Source organism: Vicugna pacos, chromosome 17 (genome assembly GCF_048564905.1).
Source record: "Vicugna pacos chromosome 17, VicPac4, whole genome shotgun sequence".
NCBI classification, from domain to species: Eukaryota; Metazoa; Chordata; class Mammalia; order Artiodactyla; family Camelidae; genus Vicugna; species Vicugna pacos.
The window spans coordinates 43,508,833-43,533,956 of record NC_133003.1 but is presented as its reverse complement, the minus strand read 5'-3'; the positions used below and the strand labels follow the sequence as shown (position 1 = coordinate 43,533,956).

The window sequence follows — 25,124 nt, the reverse complement described above, 5'->3', positions numbered from 1 at the left end:
TCAGCCAGTTTTGTAATGCAACTCAAAGTTCCTTTTCTTACTATTTTTTTTTCTTTCTAAGCAGAAGTAAATATGAATTTTAATATAGCAGGTACCTGGAGCATACAATGCGACACAGCAATGAAAATGAAACCAGTGATTGTCAAGTATGTTTAGCTCAGTAACGCCTTGGTTTGGGTAAAAAGGAATATGACTGTGTTCAAGGATTTCAACACTCCACAAAAAGTACGAAGTATTTGAGAAGTTCAATGTGAAACTGTTTCTGATACTTTCTTCCTTTTCTGTTCTTGACTTCCATTTGACTTACGAATCTAAACAAGATCAAGGTAAGTTTGGATTAATGGGAAGTGTGGCATCTCAAATTGCATGGTTCTTTCCTGAGTGTTAAAACTTGCTTTGAGTTTTTAGTAGAAAGCAAGATCAAGCTCCTAAGTGTAACTGATAAACTTGTACAGTAAATCAGTGAGAGAGAGAATGATACAGCAGGTAGATCTTGAGTAATAAGTCACATTTCTGACATGAACAAAATTACTTTAAGTCTTGTAGCATACTCTAGCTCTTACTGATGTTGGTTACCCAAGAGATTGCAAACTAAATGTCATTCTTAAAGTACAGCAGTTGCTAGGGAGAATATTTTCCCTTTTTATTTAATCCTGTATCATTTTCTTTATAGGATCTCCCAAAATGCCACTTCAGTCTCAGCAGAACGCTGGTGGAAGGATCCCACAAGGTTTGTGTTATCTTATTTAAAAGGTGTCACATATATAGAACCAACATCACCATATCAATTATCTGATGGATAAATTACCATATAGCTACTATAGAAGGTGAGTGGAAAAACTAGAATTAGTGCTAAGACTGGAAAGTCTTTAGAGATATCTAAACCCCATGTATTAAGGATCAACCCTGCTCTGTGATATCCTACATGAAGTCCTTATTCATGTTATTCTTCTACAAATTCTTTATTGAGAGTCTGCTATGTGCAAGACATTATGCTTGTGGCTGGATATACCAAAGTATGTAAGAAGTGGTCCCTGCATTCCAAGTGTCATGAGCCCAAGAGAAGAAGGCATGTAACAGAGATTATGTTTCCCCTAATAGATACAATTTTACATTGCTGTTGTAATTATTTAAAAAGTAGACAGTTTAGGACAGAGAATAAGCATTGTTCTTGGTGATTTGTTCTCAGATAATTTTCTGAGATTTCTTTCAGAGTGTAAAAATAGAAAGCTGTTTGGATTGATATTGAGAGAATGGACTGAGAAGAAACAGGCACTAAGTACAGTGGATAAAGAGACCTGAGATTGAGCCTGGATATGCCACTTTTCTGTGGAGATTAAAAACAGGGCTTATCTCTCAGAGATGTTGTAAGAATTAAGTGAGATACTGAAATAATTCTTACAAAAATTAGCACACTGGCTAGCACCTGTGTTTCATGAATATTGTTGTAATTATTGCTATGATATTACATTATGACAAAGATGAAGGCATTATACTTGGGCTATTTGTAATTAGTGTTTTTAGGATTGCAGCCTCAGTAGAATGGATGGGCTCAAAAGTCATACTATAAAGTAGATTTTCTAAATGAATGGGGTTAGGGGTAACAGAGACCCTTAAAGCAGGTACTTTAAAGGATTTCGAAGGTAGGGGGAGTAATTAGAAAGAAAATAGTGAGTTTATGAAGAAGCAGGGCTGAACTGGAGTCCATTTATAAATTCCGGTGACAACTTAAGAATGTCTTTGAGATTGTAGAGCAGAGTGCCAGTAGAGGGAGAGTTTGGAGATAAATGAAAGAGGAGAGCAAGGGAGGAGGAAAAAAATATAGATGTAAAGCAATTTCCACACATAAGAGGTGTCAGAGGGAAATGTTGACACATGCAAAGTCTCTATGTGCACACACATCCATTCTTGGAAGAGCACTGAGGATGTAAGAAATGGATAATGAATTGTGCCAAGTGAAAAGTTCAATAAATTCACTGAGCTCTTTGAAGTAGTACCATATATACTCACTGTCCTTAATGGGCACACTGAGAAGAATTGAAATGCATCATATTTATGGCCTATATGCATATAGAGATATATAGTACAGAAAGATAGGGAGAGAGAATGTCTATTTCATGTGAGTTATTTGTTCTTTTTCAGTCAATACAGCAGGGCAACTGAGATTTCAGAAGATATAATTCACACGGTTGATATGAAAATGTAACTGAAGGGAAAGTGGATTTCTGAATATTTGAAATTTAAAAAGTTTCTGTAAGTGATTGATGATGTGTCCTTTTATCTTATGGGCTTTATTTTGTATTTCAGCATGAAAACCTTTGTAGAACAAGAATATCCAGCTAAAGCATACTTTGTTTTACATGAGTGTAGTGCATATTTGTTGTCTTGCCTGATCAGCTGCCATCTCTCCCATTTTTGGTGACAGCTCCTTGGTTTCCACCTTTACTCTCTGCCCTGCAGTTCGGACATGGCTGATCAATTCCCTACTGCCTAGTGTACTCATAAAACCTGATTTTAGCTAGACATTGTCCTAATTCTGTATCCCAAGCTTGGGAATAAGATTTTAACCCTGTAACTCTTGCTGGAACTTTTGGGAAAGAGGTTTCTTTCTATAGAATTGCTCAGCTGGCTGAATGTAGGCCTCAGGTTGTAGAGATTACCTTAGTGAAAAAGCCTCGCTGAGAATAAAGTCAGCACAGAATTCTTGATAAATCTGTTAGAGTATCTGGATTCAGCTATGCCTGAAGAATATCCCCATACTTAACAGTGATGCGGCCATATCAGTCTGCATTAGATTTATACCATTGGCAAACAACCTGTACTAACAGGTGACAGTACAGATTCTGGTTTCCAAATGATACAAACTCACTGTACGTTTTTTATCACCCACTTTCCTATTTGGCAATCATATGATCAATCGTTTCAACTATGTTCTCATCATCTCTAGCAACCTAGCATGTCTTGCTTATTTGACTTTGACCAAAACAATCTTTGACAATGTCAATCCTGTACGTAATACACTGAATAGTGCAAAAGATCAGATCAGAGCCACAGATTTCTAAAAAAAAAAATTATATATATTTTAGAAATGTAACTTTCCTTTTGACATTCTCCCCTGAAGATTGAGTATAAAAGTGACTTATTTTTAATTATCTTTTATGCGTAGGATTATATTTTGAATGCACCTATATTTGATTCAACACAATGAGGCTGCCTGGCTTTTATATAGGTTATACTTGTAAACAAATAAATGTAATTAAATAATAAAATTATTTTCATATAAAATGAAAAGAAGATATGGCAGGGAAACCAAACAGTGGGCATTCAATTTGTAGCAACAGAGATGGACTTGGAGGGTCTCACGTTTAGTAAAATAAGTCAAAGACAAATACTATATGTTATCACTTATATGTGAAATCTAAAAAATAAAACAGACTAGTGAATATAACGAAAAGAAACAGGTTCACAGATACAGAGAACAAACTAGTGGTTATCTGTGGGGAGGGGCAAGACAGGGGAGGGGGTTAAGTATATATAATTACCATATATAAAATAAATAAGCTGTAAGGGTATATTGTGTAGCACAGGAACTACAGCCAGTGTTTTATAACAACTATAAATGGATTATAATCTATAAAAGTATTAAATCACTATGTTGTATACCTGAAACTCATATAATATTGTAAATCAACTATACCTCAATAAAAAGTATTAAAAAATAATGGGCAGTCAATTGTGCAAAGGGAGAGTCTTAGGAGAAGTTGTGTAGGGAAAGTAAATTTTTAGCCTAACCTTGAAAGATGAGTGCATATCTTCCAGGTATTAGGCTGTTTGACGTGGATAGGTCTGGGCTAAGGAGGTGGGGAAGCCTTCCGGATGATCAGCCTTGCACAGAGGATACATTTCACAAATATTTAATAAATTAGAGTAGCTATAAAGAGGATTTACATATTTAAGTGAAAATTATATGTATCAAATGGCTTTAAGAAATAAAACACCCAAATTACTTTAAAAACAAAGGGACTTGGTCTTACTCCTTTTACTCAACCAAATGAATGATAGTGTTTTTGGATACTCCCTATGTATAGCCTTGCGCAATATGATGGAGTAGTTGGATTATAGAAGTCATAAAAGACTCAAGATCTAACCCTTTGCTGAATGTTGATAGTAGTTCCAGAAGTAACACACTTGCTTATGTTATTGTAGTTCAGATTCCTATTGTAAGAAAAATGGATGAAGTACTAAGCATATAATGTTACAAAATGTTGTTCTACATTTTCCAACTACAGGAAAAAAACACATAATTGTACTTGTGAAATCTACGTATTTATATACACAAATGTGAGACTATACTACTGTACCTGTAAGAACATAGCACTATGCCTGGCACAAGAGAGAATAAATAAATACTTGTTGGATGAATAAATAAATAGAATAATGCTATTTTGTCATTCTTGGAGTTGTGCCATGAAATCAGTACATATGCAAATGTGTCTACAATGAAATATTTTAGTTGCTTCTGTAATTAAACCATGTTGGATGAACTTTAAGGAGGCACTTAATATTGAATTTTGCCTTATAATGAATTGTGTTTTAACAAGGTGGTAATATACTGGAAGACATAACAAAGCTGTACGTACATGACATTAAATGTTCTAAATAAATTCTAAAAAGTACAATAAAAAATAGAGATGCTTCGTTTACCATACCCAGACATAAGGATATTTGAATAGGTGTGGATTAATTGATTGCCTTTTAAAAAACTATTGGTGTAGATGTTTTGCCGAATATCAGCAGAACCAATTAGCACTTTGCCTTTTAAAAGAAAAATAAAGAGATTTAGAATGCTAACATGGCCCAGTGGTCAATTACGGAGAATGTAGGAATTCAATATATGACAGATCTAAATACACTTTTCAGGAATGGCAGAGTTAGTGGTGATTGTGATGATGATGGTGATGATAGTGGTAATGATGATGATGCTACTGACTTAACACTAGTGAATCAACTGCAATCCACCTTACTTTATTTTGCGTTCCATCTTGCAGAGTCAGGTAATGGCATAGACATTAAAATCAATTTTCTTGTTGACTAGATTCTAGGAAGAAGAGCTCCAGATGAATTTTAACTGTCTAATGACAGATTTTATGACTAAGGCATTATGAAAATTGCTTTCAAGGTACAGGGCCAACGAGAGAATGTGTGGTACAGAAAGGTGAACAGCTGTATACCAAATCTAGTGTAGGTGTCTGGGAAAATTCAGCTTCTGCTTTCGCATGGTGTCCTGGGGTGAGTGAGAATTCCAGGCTTTCTGACTTCAATTAACCTCTTTAACAGGTGAAGCCAAAAAGAAAGAAACATGCATAATAACTATTGCAAAGACATATTTCAAAGTCATTAAATGCACATTAATAATGCTGGGAATATATAATTTTGTAGGTGACAGATACTATTTTTACAGCTGTTCTTTAGAGAAAGAATAAGTTTCTCTTCATTAAAGACTAATGAGTGACATTACATTTAAGTGTTCACATTAGATATGCTTCTTTGAATTTAATGATGGGGCAATGAGGCCTTTAATTAAATACTCAAAACTCTCCACTGGGAGAAACAAAACAAATTTATCTGCAATTTTAAAAAATAATGGAATCCATCTGTTACATAATAAAATTTTAAAATTTTGGATATTTAGACATATTATTATTGTACCTTTGAAAGCTTAGTTCTTGATACTCTACTTCATTGGTATAACAAAATAATATGGTACTTTGTGTTGATTATTTTTCTTGTTCTGTTTCCATACCTTTAAAATTCACTATGGAATAATGAAGAATTCCCTATACCACTTGGGTAGTTTTCTGAATTACTGTTATAGTCTCAGTATCCCACAATAGCAGCAAATCTTTAAGCAATAACTAAAAAAAAAATAAAAATTCTAAGATTAAAGATTGCTATCAAGAAATTGGGTTATAACCAGTTTCCTAAATTATTAGATCTTTCTAAATTAGATTTCCTCTATTTTAAACCACAGTATGCTCATTTACCCTATGCTAGAATTCATTATATATTTATTAAAATAGAAAATATAATTACTGTTATTACATTTAAAAAAATCTTAAAATAATAACATTACTGGATTTTTCCCAGTAGGTCACACTTAAACAAAATCATTTCTCCCATTGACATGATTATTTTGAAGGTTTTATAACTTTTGGAAAATCTGGTAGAGAAAAGTAGTAGTTCGGTGCAGCAGAGTTAAGACTATAACAAATCGATGTATCACTTGGTGCATTTACCAGATCTTAGTTTTGTTCTTAGCTCCTGCTATTGTCTAGTTTGGTTAATGGTCATCATTTTGACAAATATTACAGAAGGACAAAGCAAAATGTCATTTCCTTAAAAAGGGAAAGGATTAAAATGCCTTGAGGGATGAAGGGAAGAAAAAAAAATAACTCTCTCACAGTCCATTTTGATGGATTTATGATAAAATCTTTCATTAGGCAAGGGCTTGGGAAGCCTACTGATGTGGGATTAGATACAATTAGATGAGACTTAAAGCAGATGCTACAAAGCTTATGTGAGGCTGGTAATTATTGGTGGTTGAATTTTGTATTTTTCATGGAGCTCAAGTCTAATCTATAGGCTGCCTTTACTTAACAGTTTTACTGAGAATTCATAATAACAAAGAGCAGATCCTGGAGGGTTTTTTCAGCAGACCAATGAAAGAGCTTGGGGGAGACATACTTTTCCCTGAATTAAGTTGGGAAAAGTAATTTCTGAAGTCGCCATAATTTGGGGAGCATTTGACATAAATAACAACAAATCATAGTTTCACACTTATGTAAATAGGAAAGAATTATCTTGAAATATTTTGATGATGTACTATGGGAAGTGAAAAAACATGCAAAATGACTGGTCTTCCATTCATACTTTCAGCATTTTTTTACCAAGGACCTACAGTTTCAGGCATTGTTCTAGGATCCGAAGGTTAAGTAATGAATAAAAGAGATCAAGTGCCTAACTTAGGGATTTGGAACACCATTACTCAAACTTAATATTTGACTATACACTTCTCCAAATTTGCAATATTTATTTAGTTATTTGTTTGTCTCTCCACGTTATTTCTGTTTTTAGATGGACTGATACCAGTTGCTCTTTCAGTTCACTCATTATTTTCTGTGTCATTCTTTCCATCCTGCTGTTGAGTCTATCTACTGAGTTTTTATTTCAGTTATTTTATTTTACAGTTCAAACATTTCCATTTGGTTCTTTATATCTTCTATTTCTTTACTGAGACTTCCTATTTCTTTGTTGAGATTTTAAGTGAGATTCTAATTGCTCAATGGAACATTCAAAATTTTAAAAAAAGTTTTATAAACATAAAACTTTTACATCTTATTTGGCTTCTTTAAATTTTTGCCAGGTAATTCTAATGACTCTGTCATCTACGTATTGGCATCTATTGATTGTCTTTCTTCATTCAGTTTGAGAACTTTTTGGTTCTTGATGTGTTGGGTTATTTTCAGCTGAAACTTTGATACATTTTTGTTAGGTTATGAGACAGGATCTTATTTAAACCTTCTGTTTTAGCTGGTTTCCTCTAACACTCTAGTGGCAGGAGAAGGAGTGGCACTTCCTAATTTTAGCCAAGAGAAGTCTAGGTTCCCCCTTGGTCTGTGTTGACACCCAAGGGAGGGGCAGCACCTTTATTACTGGATTGGGTGAGGGTACCAGTTCCCCTCTAGGCATACACTGATACCTCCCTGGCTTGCAGGGGAGCCAGGTTAATGCTCCCCATATGGCCTCCACTGAAACCACAGTGAGATGGACTTCTAACACTTGACTGTGCAATAGACATCTTCTGATATCACTCAAGCCACTGAGAGATGTGCCTCATTATTTCTGAGTTGAGGTGCAAGTCTAGGCTCTCTGTGTGCACTTTACTGATATTGCAGTGGTGAGGGAGCTGTGCACCTCCTTATCTCTTGACGGGGGTGAAACCCCAGGGTCCTTACTCAGCTTCTCCTGGTGGCGGTGGTAGAGGGGTGTTGGGGTGCCGTGCTATAGTCTGCTGAACATGTAGGACCCACTCCAACTTTGCTGGTGTGGGTGTGCATGACGCCACAGCTTTTTCTGTGGCGTTTGGTTGAAATAGAGCGATTATTGTCTAAAAGTTCTCTGCCTTGTTAGCCTGCCCATTTCCTGGTCCTTAGGCTTTCGAAGAGATTTTATTTTGTCTTCTTGTCTGCATTTTTTATTCTAAGTGCTGGCTACTTCAGCCCAAAGCAGTCTGGGCTATGTGAACAAAAAGAAAATCCAGAAAACCAACTATCATGTTATCCCATGGGATCCAAGGTCCACAGCCAGCCTGCCCTTTTCTCTCCACCCTTGAGATTCTCTTTTTATTTGTTTTACATATAATTAGTGGGATATTAATTGCACATAATGAAAGGAATAGGAAAATGTATGTCTATTTCTTCTTCCTAGAAATCGGTTTCTTTAAAAAAACAAACTCTAATCACTCTAGTTACAGCAGGGAGACAAACCAGGATATATTAATATACTTAGTCTTTTCTTACATATATATTTGAAATGTATTTTAAAATAATTATTTAACCATCAATTTTTATTTTTAAGTTCTAAGTGTATTGTCTTAAAAAGATTTCTAGAATCCCTATAATTCTAAATAATAGTTGGATGTGTGCATGTGTGTGTGTGTGTGTGTGTACCTGTATGCATATGCACAGACATCTGTATTTTGGCAGATGTTATTATTCCTCCACCACAGAACTGTTCACAAGTATTCATGTGGATGTCTTGATACTTCCCCCCAAAATGACACTTCAGTTTTATTAACCAGATTGTGAATTCTTTTATAGTTTCTCTTTTCCTATCAGATTAATTTTTCTATGTCATTTCCCTTTTGGCATATATAAGGCATACTTCTTAATCAGAAAATTGCTATTTATAGTCTCTCGTTACTCTTTATATAATTTGCAATTATTTTCTAATTAGATATATGTTTTCCTACCCCATTGTTTGCATCTAATATACTCTATCTAGTTTATTCTGGTTAAAATCAAAGCATAGTTTTGACCTAACAGAAATGTGGAAGATAAAAATAAATGCTGTGTATGCAAATGTTACATATATATATAGTAAAAGGATAAAAAACAGCTTGTCCTACAGCAAAACTTGATGCTCTTATATGTTTAGCATCTCTGGATGAAGGCTGTCTTTGTAAGTAATAGAGAAAGTTTGCAGATTCCTGGTTTAGAGAATTACAATTACTAAAACCTCTAGATAAATAAAGTAAAGCTATGCATTACTTCTTGTTTCCAAAGGATCCCTGATGTCCACATGTGATAATATATTTAAGAATGTGTGTTCCTTTTAACATTTGATACAAGGAGAAGAGTGACATACTAATATAATGTTGTTATATTTATAGGTGTGAATATGGGTTTGATGCCCTTCATTAAATTAAGTATTCATTCTCTTGAGTGTTCTAGAAAATTCACAGCAATTATCACCAGGTATTTTCTTCTTAATTCTCTCTTTAATTTCCATCTGAAGATCTGTACTTACTGTATTCCCCTTGTCTTTTTCATACTCTCAATTTCATATTCTCTCTTTGATCTGTGTATCTTCTGGTCTACCTTGTAGTTTAAAACATTTCTTCTACAGTATATAATTGCTGCTCAATATTTTTGTTTTCAATTTAATATCTGTATTTTTCCTTTCTAAAAGTTTCATTCTATTTATTTTCAAAAGGAAAATACATCCTTTATTTTTCTATGATAGACTATTTTTTGTCATGATTTTAGTCCTTCTACAATTTCTAATTTTAAAACTTCTCATTTTGCTATTTTTCCCCAAATAATTCTTTTAAGTTCTTTCATACAGTTTGTTGCGTTAGTCCCTCATTAGAGGTTATTTACTTGTTTTAAAAATATCTTAAGTCCCTTTTAAGTTTATATTGCCAGTCTTTTATGATGAAAGTCCTGCATATGTGGAAGTCCTTGATAAGTTTTACATTAATTTTTAAAAAGTTTTTGGCCAGGTATTAGAATTTTTCTAGGCCTTTTTACATGGAGGACAGGGCTTCCAACATACCTGCTTCATACACATATACAGATTCCAGCTCCTTGACTCACATAGGCTTAAGAAAATCTTCTGTTCCTTGGTACATGTTTAGTTATTGGTATAGTTCTTTGAAGTTCTTTGCTACGCTACTCTCCCTCTGATGGTTTTATGAAGAAATCATTCTAGTTTTCTGTCTCTTGGAGATATCTTTTTCTTTATTTTCTTTTTAGGAAGTTTGTGGTATATTTACCCAACATTTTTATATATGTAGTGGTAGACATATCAACTTAGCTCAATTTACATGTTGAAATTAGCCAAGTGGTCTTTTCATAAGCAATTATGGTAAAATCACCTTTCTATTAAAACACTATAATAATCTCTCTATACTCTTAGGATCTGGGATAAAATTTTTACTCTAACCTGAGATGACTTCCTGTTTCAATCTCCCAAACATGATATTCACAGAATTCTTCCCCTTACTTTCTCTGTTTTAGCCACTCTGGCCTTCTTTCATTTCTTTAAATGCACCATATGCTCCCGTCTTAAAGTCCTTACATATGCTGTGCCTTCTTTGTGGGGAGCATTTTTTTCTTACCATATACAATAACCAAGTTTATTGATACCAATCATTGAGAACTCAGCTTACATACTGCTTCCTTGAAGAAGTCTTCTCTGACCCTCTATCATTGTTTAGGCGTCTTTATTACACACACTCATATGATTATATTTCTTTTCTTTGGATTCTTTGTTAGAATTTGTACTCATATGTAATTAATTATGTGATAACTAACTTAGCATACAGCCTTCACACTCCCTCAATGGACTGTATGCCCCTTTCAGAGCAGAGGAGCAGAGCAATGCTTATTGTGATTTATCATTTATCCTTAGAGTCCAGCAACCATTAAATGCTTACCAACATTTGTTAGGAAATTGTTCGATATTATCATATATTGGGTGGCGGAAGATTCCACTTGTATTGATTTTATTGGGTGTGCATAACCTTAAATATATGAATCTAAATATTTCAAATCTAAAACTATCATATTTGATTATGAGTTTGGCCAATGTCACAATGTGAAAAATTCATGTTTATTTCAATTTCCCTTGACCTAAATCAAAAAAAAAAAAAAGGAAATGAGAAACTAAGAGTGCTGCTTAATTTAGAAAAGAAGAATCACTGAACTAGACAGAACCAAAATATATTATCACATAGATATAGCACCAGTGGATTCAGAGACCATCTGTTCTGCCATCGAAAACTAATTAAATTTAAAAAAATCTGAGCAATTAAGAAACAACCATCAGCCTAAAGTCTGAATCAAGAATGACTTGATAATAAAAAACTCTAGCTATTACAAATACAGTTAATTAGGAAGTACCTGAGTAAAACTCTACAAGTCGTTAAAGTAGTATTGAAAACTATGGTGCACAGTTAGTAATGGAAAAATTTACCAAGGGGTAACTATTACCTGTAGCATTGTATTAGACTAACAGGTCTATTCTATCTAGGAAAGAACAGCACACAATTTTAGTAATTTTAGGAAAAAAACTCATAATGTACTTTTGGACCATTAAATACTGACCTATTTAGTTGAAAAGTATAAAATCAAATGAGACAATTCTTTATTATATGCTAGATACCTAATTTTTGTTCTCAGTATAACCCTCAATAAAACTATGTTGATTATTTGGTTTTCAATGAAATAGAGAATTACTGAAATTTCTGTTGATGTTATGTAGGTGTGGTGATACAGTACTTTTCATTTAATATAGTATTTTTCATGTGTTCAGTGTTTACAGATCACAAAATGTTTTCTATTTCCACATACAGGTATTATTTGATCTTTCTAAATCCTGTTAAGTGAGTAAAGCAGGTGGGATTAGTGCCTTGATTGACAGATGAAGAAACTGAGACTTAGACTGGGTGAAAGGTCACATAGATGGATCTTAGTTTAGTTATTCTCACTGTTAAGTCCACTAAGTTTTCTACAACAGTACACTTTTTCTGCTTAACAGATAATTAGTATCTTTATAGGTCGTCAGTAAAACTCATTTGAGAAATACTATGGAAAGATTTTTTTTTCCTGTAAGAGAAAACTGCGTTGAATCCTATAGCAAACCAGGAGCTAGATGAGCATGTGCTTTCACAAATTCTTCAAGGGATAATCATATTTCTTTTACATAAAAAATCTAGTCTATGGGTAGAATCTTCAAAGTAGGAAATGTATAGTTAGGTATTTCTGAGGCTGTAGTATATCAAAGGAAATAAGCAGAGAAAAATCCTACCTTAACCACTTCCCTGATGCTCACCAACATTCCTCAGTGTATGAGTGGATCATTCATTCTTATCATTTGAGTGTGTTCATTACAAACGTAGATTCTGTGCTCCTATTCAGTCTATATCCATGAGGGTAATACCTTGGAATCTGAATGTTTTGTGAGAGCTTCCTGTGAAAACTATATACAATGTAGTTTTAGAACCACTACCTTGGGTGAATCTTTAAATATGAGGGAGATAATTTAAAGCTGAAAGGAAATTAAGTGCTTTGCCATCATAAAGGGATTAGGAAAAAATTCAGAATCTAATAGCAGTAATATGAGTTTTTACCATCATAATTAAGAATAAAAAGTCTCAGGTTTGGGTCACTGTTAGTGCTAGGCTGTGTAACATATAAAGTAAACATAATGCAAAACTTCATTTTTAGGAATCTATCAAAGAGTTAGAATAATTCCTTTTGTTCAGTATCTGATGTTGAAAACAAATATCACTTATGGCTCACATCAACCCAGAATAGAAAAAAAAAAATCAACAATAGTCTTCTGGCCTGGGCAATTTTCTTCTCTGTGTTTATAACTAAACCATAGGCATCCATTTAAAATGGCATCTCTCCCAACTTGCCTCTAAAATACATATTAAGATGCAGAAAAACTCACAACATCACAAAAAAATTGAAACTGATAGAGAGCCTATTGCTAGAAAATGGGAGGAATTTCCACTATCTGTAAAGACATTGGATTTGGATTGAGGAAAAAAAATGATAGCTTTGTCAAAGAGAATAGCTTCACACTACTAAAACAATAGGGAGATACTTTGCTTTCCTTAAGTCTTTCTCTCTTTCTTTTCTCCTTTTCTTTCTCTGCCACTTACATAGTCTGCTCGGTATACCTAATTTGTAGGATCTTAGACAGACACTTTCCCCTTTTCTATATAGTTGTTGCTTTTATAGGTAATCTCAGTCACGTCTGTGTCTCCTTTCCTATAGCAAGAACACAATGGAGTAGGAAGTGGGAGCTTTAAAACAGGAGTGTGTTGCATCATAAGAAGAATGGCTCTCAGAAATAAAGCAGAATGGCTTGAGGCAGAGGGTAGAAAAGCTGTGGGAGAAATACATGCAGTCGAATGTCATGTACAGCTTTAATTTAGAGTGTAAGGACTCCAGGGTGTGGGATAAAAGACATCTCTCTTAATTTCAACAGAAAAGACCCTGGGAATTGGGCCAAGAACTGTGCACATCAATTTACTTTTCATATATAGATCTAAGAAGATGATTAGATTTATAATAAAATGGACAGTAGCTGGGCCAAGGGCATCCTGCTAACTGGTAAACACTATAAAAAGGAAAGATCTCCATTCATATGAGAAAGAAAACACAACAACATGTGTCCTATTAAAATCTAACTGCCATACAGGGAAGGGGAAAATAGAAAATGGTTATGAAGTCTCATTTGAAGAACATTTTATAAAAAGTACAATTTACCAAAGAAACCAGAAGAAAGTGTTAACATACTTTAGCTTGAATTAAACCACAATATGCAAGAAAAAAATTGTGTCTATGCATACATGAGCAGCAATTGTGGAGAGTAAGTGGAACCAGATATGAAACAAAAGGGGGATGGGCTGAAAATAAAACAAGATGAGACACACAGACCAAAGGCTGAGAAGTTAAGGAGCTGATCAAAATAAAGTTTGGCCAATTAAACTGCAAAGGCACAATTAAAATTTGCATTAGAGGCGGTAAAGGTAAGAACTACTATTTCAGCAAATAAAATAATTCATGTGAAACACACAATTGAGATTCATTCCTGCAAATGAAGGAGAAAGACTAAGGAATAAAAAATCTGCTAAAGAAAAAGTGAAGCATACGGAAGTTACAGAAGGGAAATCTAAAATGAGTATTTGGGGTTTTCTCAAAGAAGAAACCAGAACAATTGGAATGGAAACACTCATTAAAGGGCAAAAAAAAGATGAACATTTCCATAACTGAGAAAACGCTGACTCATCTGGTGAAAATGCTCTGTAATATTCCAAGAAAGGGAAATAAAAAGGACCTATACTAAAATGAAAATTCTGATTAGGATAATCAAGATAAATACTCTTAGTAGCATCCAAACAATGAAGTAGGTTGCCCATAAAGAAGCAACTTGAATTGGTCTCAGATTTCTTTAGTACAGTAGTATTGAATAAAGGCATAAATATTACACAAAGGCAATATTTATTGCTTAGAGGCCTCAGGATTTTGATGATGTAAATATGAGACCTAAAAATATAAACCAAATATTCCTCTATATATTAAGATAACAAGAGAATATTTTCAGATATGGAAGTGCTTAAAATATATACTTTATATACACATAAATATATCATATATTTAAATGTATCTATATACCTCTCTCTATTTATATATATATATATATATATATATATATATATATATATATCTTTCTTTAAAATAGATTTTAGTACATACTCCAGCTAATTGAGAATAATGTTTTAAAACTCAAGGATAAGGAACATTACAATCTAAGAGATTTAATAAATTTTGAAAACATTAAAATTATTTCAAGTGTTTATAAAGTCAAAAATAGTTGCTAAAAGGAGATGGTTAATATAATAATAATCTATATCAATAATTTGGATCTAAAACAAATTTTTCTCAAATAAACTGAAGTAAGTTTTTAAAAGACAGGGAAGTACAAGCTTGTTAAATTTTTTATCTTTTGTGAACAGATAATAAAGTAACAAACTGGAATAATTTTATGAAACAACAGAGAAAGATTGATTAATGGAGGTTATCATGAAAATAACAGTCGAACATATAAAGAATTTAAAACTAGAGGAATTACTTCAAATCCCTGAAGAAGATGAGAAAAAATACTTTTCTATAGAAAAAGACAGAAAACAGAGGCAAATTCCAGAAAGCATAAGTTTTATATATTAAACTCTTCTTTCAGAAAATAAAGACAATTGGATTTGGCTGAAAATCTAAGATATAACTGTATGAGCCTCACACAAAAATAATAAAGATGAAATTACACTAAAATATTAAAAAACAAAGAATGATAATAATTTACCCAGCAAACATGAACCAGAATAAGGCAGCGGGAAACAATTTCTGATATAGTGGAAAGTAAAAGCCTTTTAAGAGGCTAAAAAGATCTTTTTCCAATACTGCAAACTTCCAGAGAATCTATTGCAAAGAAAAACAAAAATATAAATGAAGACAGATACAATTTGACAAGGGGTAATGAGAAAAAACTTGAACTACTATATATTAAAATATTCTGTATTACAATGAATATAAAAATCACTGATTGTAATCAACAACATTGTTTTATGTACCACTAAAAGAAAAAATAATTTTCTGTATTATCCTGTAAGAATCATTCCCATTTCAGAAATGCTTACATATAGCAATAGCATGCGAATCAGAACTGATGGATTACAGTATTAAAAAGCTTTCATAATTAAAATAGCATTACACTAGTCACAAACTAGGAAAACAGAAATAGGACAACACAAATAACCCAGAAATGAATGTTTGTATAACTAAAACCTTAATAAACTATATAAGGATTTAAATTTATAATATGATATCCTAAAAGAAGCCTGAAAAACTGACTGCAAATGTATGGCATATTCAATAAATGATATGAAGGAAAATACATCTTTGATAAAAATGCCAAGTTATTGTTCAGTGAATGGATATATTTGGTTAGATATAAAAATTATATAATAAAAGACCAAAGAAAATAAAAGCAAACATTTAAATGACTGTGGATGTTTAGGACTAATTATTAAAACACTGCGAAAAACTTACAAAGGAAAATTGTTAACCAAATGAGAAGTTAAGTTTTCTAAACAGCAAAAACATAACAAAACTGAAAGCTAAAAATTGGGTGAATCATATGGTATCTCTATTTTTGTAGTCAACATGGCCAATTATTGGCAAACTCAGGAAATGGGGAGAAAGTTTAAACAATATGAACATTAAAAGTTGAGTATCATTGATTGATTAAAAAATTATAAATTAAAAAAATACAAGGGGATTAAGAGTTACAAGTTACAATGCATAAAGTAAATATAATACAAAGATACATTGTACAACACAGGGAATATAGCCAATATTCTATAATAACTTTAAATGGATTATAAGCTATATAAATGTTGAATCGCAATGTTGTACTCCTAAAACTAATACTGTAAATCGATACTTCAATAAACAAACTAATAAAATAAAACCCTAATAGAAAAATAGGTAAAGGATAATGAATCAATTTCTAGAAGAAATAGAAATGGTCAATAAACATTAAAACACTTCAACTTAACATATATTTCAGGTAAAAATGCAATTAACAGGGATTATACCAAATTGTTACTTGTGGTTACTGTGGATGTTGGGATTATGGATGATTTTAGTTTGTGGGGTTTGTGGTATTGTTTTGTTTAGTTTATACTTTTTTGTATTTTTAAAATAGTATTCTCAAATGAGCATGAGTTAATTAACATCAGGAACATCACATACATATGTAGCAACTGGGATAGGAGCAAAAGGTATTTAGAAGAGAGACTAGAGCAAATGAAAACTGGAGGCTGAATGTACAAAGTTTCTTTTGGCTGAGGCTGACAGTCACTTGTGTTTCCAAACTCTACACTTTGACAGTATAGTGTATATTCAAGAGATGGCAGTGCCTGGGAAGGACCTGATACTACCTTCATCTTAGTAACACTGATGACATAATGGGTCACAGATGAGGTTGTCTAAAAGGAAAACATGAGCAAAATTGTATACCTAAAGTGAAAGAGCCAACCCCTTTCTGTTACAGACCATTTCAGGGTTTTTGTATCCTGTTTTTGTATCTTTTTGTACCTTTTATATGGTTGATTTAAAACAAGTAACCCATATTCTGATAATTAACTTTTTACATGAGAAAAATGAAACACCAATGGAGATGCTAAAATTGTCAATACATCACAATTGCTAATGATTCCAGGTCCCTGAAACTGTGTATCTTAATACAACCCTAGAAATTGAAAGGTTATCTAGATCAGTAGTTCTTAAAATGTGATTCCCAGATAAGCAGCAGTATTGCATAGGAATTTGTTAGAAATACAACAAATTTTCAGACACTACTCACACCTAATGAAACAGAAACTCTGGGAGTAGGGTCCAACAGTCAGTGTTGTAAAAGGCTCCCCTGGCAAAAAACACACAAACAAGTTTTCCCAAAAAAGACCTATGAATGACCAATAGTAACAGGTACATGAAAAGATGCTTGTCATCACTAATCATCAGAGAAATGTAAATCAAAACCACAGTGAGGTATCACCTCACACATGTTAGAATGGCTGTCGTCAAAAAGACAAAGGATAAAAAATATTGCTGAGGATGTGGAGAAAATGGAACCCTTTTGTACTGTTTTTGGGTATGTAGATTGGTACAGTCACTATAGAAAACATTATGGAGGTTCCTCAAAAAATTAAAAAAAAAATAGAACAATCATATGATCCAGCAATCTCACTTCTGGATCCAAATGAAATGAAAACAGGATCTCAAAGAGATGTCTGCACTTCCATGTTCATTGAAGCATTATTTACAATAGCTAAGATATGGAAAAAGCCTAAACATACATCAATGGATGAATGGATAAAGGCGTATATATTATTCCACTGTATTCTTATACATGACTATATAGGACCATTGTATTCTTCCATACGACTATATATATATATATATATACATATATATATATATATATATATATATATATATAACCAAAGTATAAAGAATATCAGATATAAAGAATATCAGATTTCAATGGGTTCTCCAGAGAAGCAAATGATGATCTCAAAAGCATCATTTTTCAGGGAGTGTTTTCCAGAATCCTTGACTATCAGATGTTTTCTATGCCCTTAATGATTCAGCTTGTAGATTCACAATGCATGTTATCTTACTAAGGATGCTAAGAGGTCCTATAGTAAAGAAACTTTATTGACCAAGATTGTTTAATGTTTCCAGGTATTAGGAAATATCTAATATTACTAGGTAATTAGATATTTAGCTAGCAACATCATTCAGAACTACTGTCCTATGAATCATCCTTTTGTGAAACAATTCTAGCTTCTTCCTCACCATGTCAAAAAGAAAAAGAGAACTGATCCATATTTTAAGTTGAGATTATGGTAGTCAAACTCCTGAAGTTTCCTTTCTTTGGCATGGAAAAAAAATGGGAAAAAATAAGGGCTTAACAGAAACTTGTAACATTCCAAAAAAATAATCTTATGATAAGTAAGATTTAGTGCTGCTCTTTCACCATGGGGAATATTCACAAAATAGTCATTTATTTCATTAGCAAATTCCCCATGGAATACAAAAACCTTGGTTATTCTCATTGAAAAACTTTCTCAAAAATTTATAGAAAAAAAAAAGAAATGTGGGATGTGGATTTATTTTAATTTTATTCTCTTTCATTCTGAAAGTAGCTGAGGTCTAGAAAAGTCTTAAAATTTCCTTGCTCTAAACTTTATGCTTATTTCTGCCTTATGACTTCTGCATTTCTAGTTCTTCACTTGGAATGCTACTTTCCTTATCTTTTCATAGATGGTTCCTTCTTTTTATTCAGAATCCATCTCAGAGGACTTGCTTGAGTACCCAATCTAAATTAGCTACTTTACCACCAGCATCACTCTCTATAGCAATTATGTTCATTTTATTGTCTTTGTGGGACTTAGAGCTATTGGAAGTAATCTTGCATACTTTGCTGTTGGTGCTATTTGTTTGTTTTTTTATTTATGATCTCATTATTCTGGAATGTAGGTACTACACAAGGCAGAGTCTCTGCCTTGATTGCCATTATATCACTACCACATAGAAGAATGCCTGGCACATTAATAAATAGATATTGATGAAAACAGAATTTGACGCTCTATACCAGCATTTGGCAAACTCATTCTGTAAAGAGCCGGACAGTAAATATTTTAGGTTTTGTGCTCCCTGTGCTTCACTCATAACTAAGCACCTCTGCTAGCGGTAGTGCAAAATCAGCAAAGGAGAATATGTACATTTATGAGCATGACAGTGTTACAATTAAATTTTACTTACAGAAAAGAGGAGATAGGCTGGAGGTCCACAGGTAATAGTTTGACAAACTTCAAAAATTGGGGTTAACACTAGTTCCCTTCATCAGTGATGTGAGCCAAGTACAACATGGCTTACACAGAGTAATCCTTGAGGGGCCTTGGGTATGTCCTCCTACCAATTACTTTTTTGAATAACCTTTTTCTTTTAGAGGAGTTTAGATTGACATAAAAATTAGGAAAGTAATAGAGAGAATTCCATGATAACCTGTACCCAATTTTCCCTGTTATTAACATCTTACATTATTATGGTTCATTTGTTACGACTGGTGAAACAATATGAACATATTAGTATTAACTGAAGTTCATACTTAATTCACATTTCCTTAGTTTTTACCTATTGCACTTTCTCTGTTTCAGAATCCCACCCAGGGTATCATGTCACATTTCATGATCATGACTCCTTATGCCAGCTATTTTTAAGGGCATACATTTTTATCTCTTTGACTCTCATGTTTGCCCATTTCCTTTCTTCCTTCTATTTTCCATTCTTCTTTATGCTCTTTCTAAGTCTGGGACAACTGATGCAGATTAAAAGATGCTTGGAAAGACAGCATAGCATAGCAGAAATAAACTTCAGTAACCCATATATGTGAGTCTTTTGGAGAAATGACTTAATTATGTACACATTAGCTTCCACATTTCTAAGTTAAGAAAGCTAAAAACTCCACTGTCTGTTTCATGAAACTGTTTCAGAAGTAAGTGGACTACTTTACGTGAAAGCATTTTTGCAAACTCTAAAGCACAATTCCAGTATAAGGATTATTGTTATTATGAAAGGTCAGAATTGCGTGGGCAAAGTGCCAATCCTTCCTTCCTGACTTCAAGGCTAGAAACTGTTGTTAATAATTAGTTCAATCTATGTTAAAGGGCAATAGGCAGAGTTAAGATTACATTTCAAAATACTTATGGAGAACTCCTAATGATATTTTATCCTTTGACCAAATTGAATAATCATTAGATATTTTACTGCCAAAATAAAATCTAAGCAGATAAAAATGTATGTTCTGTTTAAAATTCATCTTGGTGAATTGTGGAATATTATCAACATGGACATTTTACATGGATAGACAATCTTGAGCCAACATGAATCTTCTTCCAAATATATCAGCATTTGAAAGTGTTACCTGTTTTCCAAGTGTAATGTAAGTAACATAAATATTGATTGGAAAAGCCCCTGTTGTGACTCTGAAAGTTGAAAAAACACTTCAAAGATGCTTATAAATAAATTGGAAAATCAGGTGAGCCTCCATCAGAATTAGGTTAATGTTTGCTGATTTTCCTCCCATTAGAGTCTGCAGGTATTTTTACTTCTAGGCCTTCCTCATATCGCAGACTATAGACTCATCATTGCATGGTGTTTGCTTGAATTTGACTAAACTGTCTAAAGAGGTTGGGCTGTTATTTTATCATCCATGCAAGCCCATTTTTGTACTTTGTGAAAACAGTTCTCTATGGTACTTCCAACCATGGTACACTGACCCTCCTGACTATAAGTGTAAGTATTTCTCAGAGCACCATACAATAGACCTTTCTGTAATGGTAAATGTGTCCATCTGAACTATCCAATGTGGTAGCCACTACCCACATGGGGCTGTTGGGCAATTGGAATGTGGCTAGTGTGACAGGATAAATTATTTTTTTACATTTAATTGAATTAAAGTTAAATAAAAATAAGTGCGTGTGGCTAGTGGCTACCATTATGGACAGCTCAGATCTAGAAATTTCTTTTATCCTGTGCTTTTTAAAAAAATGAATGGCAGTGTAGACAATCTATATTTCCATTTCATTATAGTCTAGTAACTATCTTTGAACCTTCCACTAACTAGTCATGTATGACAACCATAGTTTGATTCTTGGAATTTCTGAAAAACCAACATAGAAAAGGATGTATAGAAAAATTGGGGGCAGCTTCTCTGATTTTTAAAACTGGAAAAACAACTACATTGGATTTTCAGCTATCTCTCCCATTTTGTCCTCAAGTTGTTATTGTTGTTGTTGTTTTCCTAACATTTATTGTTCATTTGTAACCTAGGCTTTGCATGGCAGTCTAAGGTAGCCTGACATAATCAGGTAAGGCCGCATCACACAGATAACAGTGGAATAGAACGGGTGAAAAAACTTTACTTGGGGTCAAACTGGAGTTACTGTCATCCTTGTGCCACTTATCGCAGTTTTAGGACTTCTCTCTTTCTAATCTGTAAATGAATTTGATCATAGCCTGTCTAAAGCCTCTCTCATCCCTGAAGTGCAATGGTGTGACTGTTAGTCCTCACTGAGATTCAGCATGGTATAAATCATCCTTGATATAACCATAGCCACCAAGAGTTGACAACTTGCTGTGTTCCTGACCCTGTGTTAAGTGATATTTGTGTATCATCTTCTCATGATAATCCCGAAGACAGGTAACCCCTATCTTTATCTATATGTTTCAGATGAGAAAACTGAAGAGGCCCAGTGGGAAGCAGCAAAGCCGAAGTTTGAACCCAGGAAGCAGGATTCCCAAGCTTTGTCCTCAACTCAATCATTATATCATGCTGCCTTGTCAAAAACCTGGTGGAAGGATTCATGCTGTTCTAGCAGTTGAAGTCCTTCCCACCTTGTAATGGACTTGACCCATTAAATCTATGTCTGAACAAAATTCTTCTTAATATTTGAATAGACAGTTCAAATAAGAAAATAAGGAATGTGAAAACAAACAGATTTCTCAAAGAATGCTTCCTTCTGTGGCAGAAGTGCCCTAGAGGTAGCAGGCATTCTGGAAATGAGTCTCCAGTGAAAGTGTTGACATATCTTTAGAGGTCTAATTTATCCTGAATTGTTCTCAATTGCTTTCTGTTTGAGAAGATGGCAGCATCCAGTGGTGCCAAAATAGGCCATACCCTGAGTGGTTTAGAAAATAAAGGCCATGAGATACAGAGAATTCAGCAGTGGAAAAGTGACCATGGCAGTAATAATAGCTATCATTAATGAAACACTTACTATGTGCCAGATATTTATTCTAAGAGCTTTATGTGACTAATTTCCTAGTCATGTTGCTCTAGAAACATTTCTATGAAGTAAATACTATTATTATACCTTTGTTGCAGATGCGAACATAGAAGCACAGTGACCTCACAATAACTGGTCCAAAGTCACTCAGATGGTAAATGGTGAAGCAGTAATTCAAACCCAGGCAGTCCACAACCGTCAGGCTGGGCTTTGTCTCTGTCAGCAAACCTCAATGTGGGACAAGATGCCTGTGTAGGGCCACAGAAGGCTGCCCTCATTTGACTTTGATTAGCAAGCGTATTCCCTTTAAAAAAAAAAAAAATCCCACAAGAGCTTGCCCAAGGAAAAAGAGAGAAAAAAATTCAATTATAAAGATGAATGAGATTCAGATTCAACTAACAGGAGGACATAAGAAAATCTGGACTCGGAATGGTGAAGTAACTTGCTATATATAACAGAATCCTTCAAGTTACCAGAAGGCTAAATATTAACTGTCTTTTAAAAATTTTAAATGAAACATTCCTGTTTCTGATTGGAAGGCAGTCAGGAAATGTGGAAAAAGATACACTGAAAAATTGCTCAGATTCTAGGATAATTTTGAAAAAACAACAAGAAAGTTTCAATTAAACAGTGGCATTCGGGGACACTTATTCTGTGCAATCAATCTTTTAAGAGACTCCATAATCATATGGGAAGTGTTAAGGACCTCTGGGAATGAAATACTAGATATAACAATTTCTTAAAAGAAGAAAAACAACGTTTTGATAAATTATAATGAAGATTTCTATGGGCTATGAATAGAATTAGCACAACTAATAGTGTATTAGACATTTCATTATGTTGTTTCTCATGATCTTAGCAAAAAAATTGTGCACCAGTAGACATACAGAACACCTTAATTCAAAACAAACCATACTATACTTAACAAAGTTTAATCTGACGGGTAAAGGCATCCAGTGAGTGGTGTACTTTTTCTCAGTATTATTCATTTTCCCGCAGCTGAACAACCATACAGTCATCAAATGACAGAAACCAGGACAAGGTATATGTAGAAGAAAAAATACATTTGTGTATACAGATAATTCAACTTACTGGATTTTTTTGTGGCCATTTCAAAATAATTAACTCCACAACAGATTAAAAAATTACTCAAAATTAATGTTAATAACCAGAAAATCTTCACATCTACTCAGAATAGAATCCTGAATTGAAATATGGCATATAATTTCATTCTTTCATGAATCCATAAAGCTGGAGTTATGACTGGGTCAACAGCAACAGAAGCATAAAGATCCTGAAGATGTTTCAACAACAGTTCATACATGATGGATCAAGATGCCTGGGGTAGAGCCAGGAAATTTCAACACAAGACTCAGTTTGATCACATAGGCAAGTCACACAGAAACTTAGTTTTCCTTATAGAAATGAGAAACAGTAATAACCTTTAGACTGTCCTTATTACATGACTATGAAAAACAAGTAGGATCATGCAGAAAAAGTACTTTGCAAATTATAAGATAGATATACGTTATCATCACTATGTAGATGAAAAAGAAGAACAAAACCAGTACCTGTAGCTTCTAACAAAGTCTATATATAGACCTAGGGATGGGGAGTTGGGTAGGGGAGAGGAACTATACTTTCTTGTATCCAGTTTATTTCTCTCCTGAGTCTCTACACCAAAATAGTCTTTATAATCCATAATCACCTTGACCTACACACATTTATTATAGCTAACCTCTCTGTCTCTGTCCCCTTTCCCCTCTTCTCCTTCGTTCTCTTTCTCTCTCCGTCAAAAGGAAAAGAGCAACCATATAACTCTATAAAATGGCTGAAAGAATCGTCAGTAAAACACCCTGACAAGATGATGTTCCTATGGAGGAACAAAGCTAACGCTGAAGCATTTCATCTGTTAGAAAGTAAAACTCTTAAAATCTGAAATAAAAATCAGGAATAGATTAAAACTCAAAGATACTGTCAGTGAACTAAGTCAACCCAATTCAAAGAACACATGATAAAACCAAACCTCTCTTTCCCCCAAATTAAAATGTCAAATTTGACTTAGAGCTTTCAGTACTAAACCGCCTATCAGATTGACGGTTTTGTTTAATAAGTCAGCATTTAATTACGAAAAAATTCAGATTATTGAAATCCCTCCAAGAACCTAAATCTGAGATAGTTGCACACTGAAGTGTATAATAAGCTGTTACTAATTGACATAATCAAGTGTGGCAATTCATACATACCAGATTCTGATTGGTAAGAATGCACGTTTTCCAACTGCCAGAGATAGGAGAGAGAGCAAAAAATGTCTCACCCCCCTCAGCCTCCTTCCCCGGCCAGAAAAGAAGTCTTAGAGTGAACATGCTCAAATATTGATAGAAAACAGACACATACAGCCATACCCCCTCTCCTGTAAGGTCAGTGAAGTCCTAGCTCTTTGCTCATTCAGGTGCTCCAACCATGCCTTGTACGGCATCATGGCACAGCAGCCTCGCAATGGCAGAGGTTATTTCATCATCTGGGCAGAGTAGGGTAACAAAAACTGTCCTGAGCAGCATTTATGCATCAAGCTTAGCATGTTGTTCAGAACACTGATCCCTTTAGGTTCTCATACCATGTTCATGCGAGG

At 33.7% G+C, this 25,124-nt stretch overlaps 1 long non-coding RNA gene across 2 annotated transcripts in view; it reads left to right on the top strand.

Moving 5' to 3' along the window:
* Positions 1 to 22,109, top strand: part of LOC140686606 (uncharacterized) — a 29,583-nt gene extending 7,474 nt beyond the window's left edge. For both annotated transcript variants that reach the window (XR_012060443.1, XR_012060444.1), the window contains exons 2-4: positions 674 to 730; positions 2,143 to 2,253; positions 21,937 to 22,109. This is a non-coding gene — a long non-coding RNA (uncharacterized lncRNA). The remainder of the gene's footprint in view (positions 1 to 673; positions 731 to 2,142; positions 2,254 to 21,936) is intronic.
* Positions 22,110 to 25,124: the final 3,015 nt, after the last annotated feature.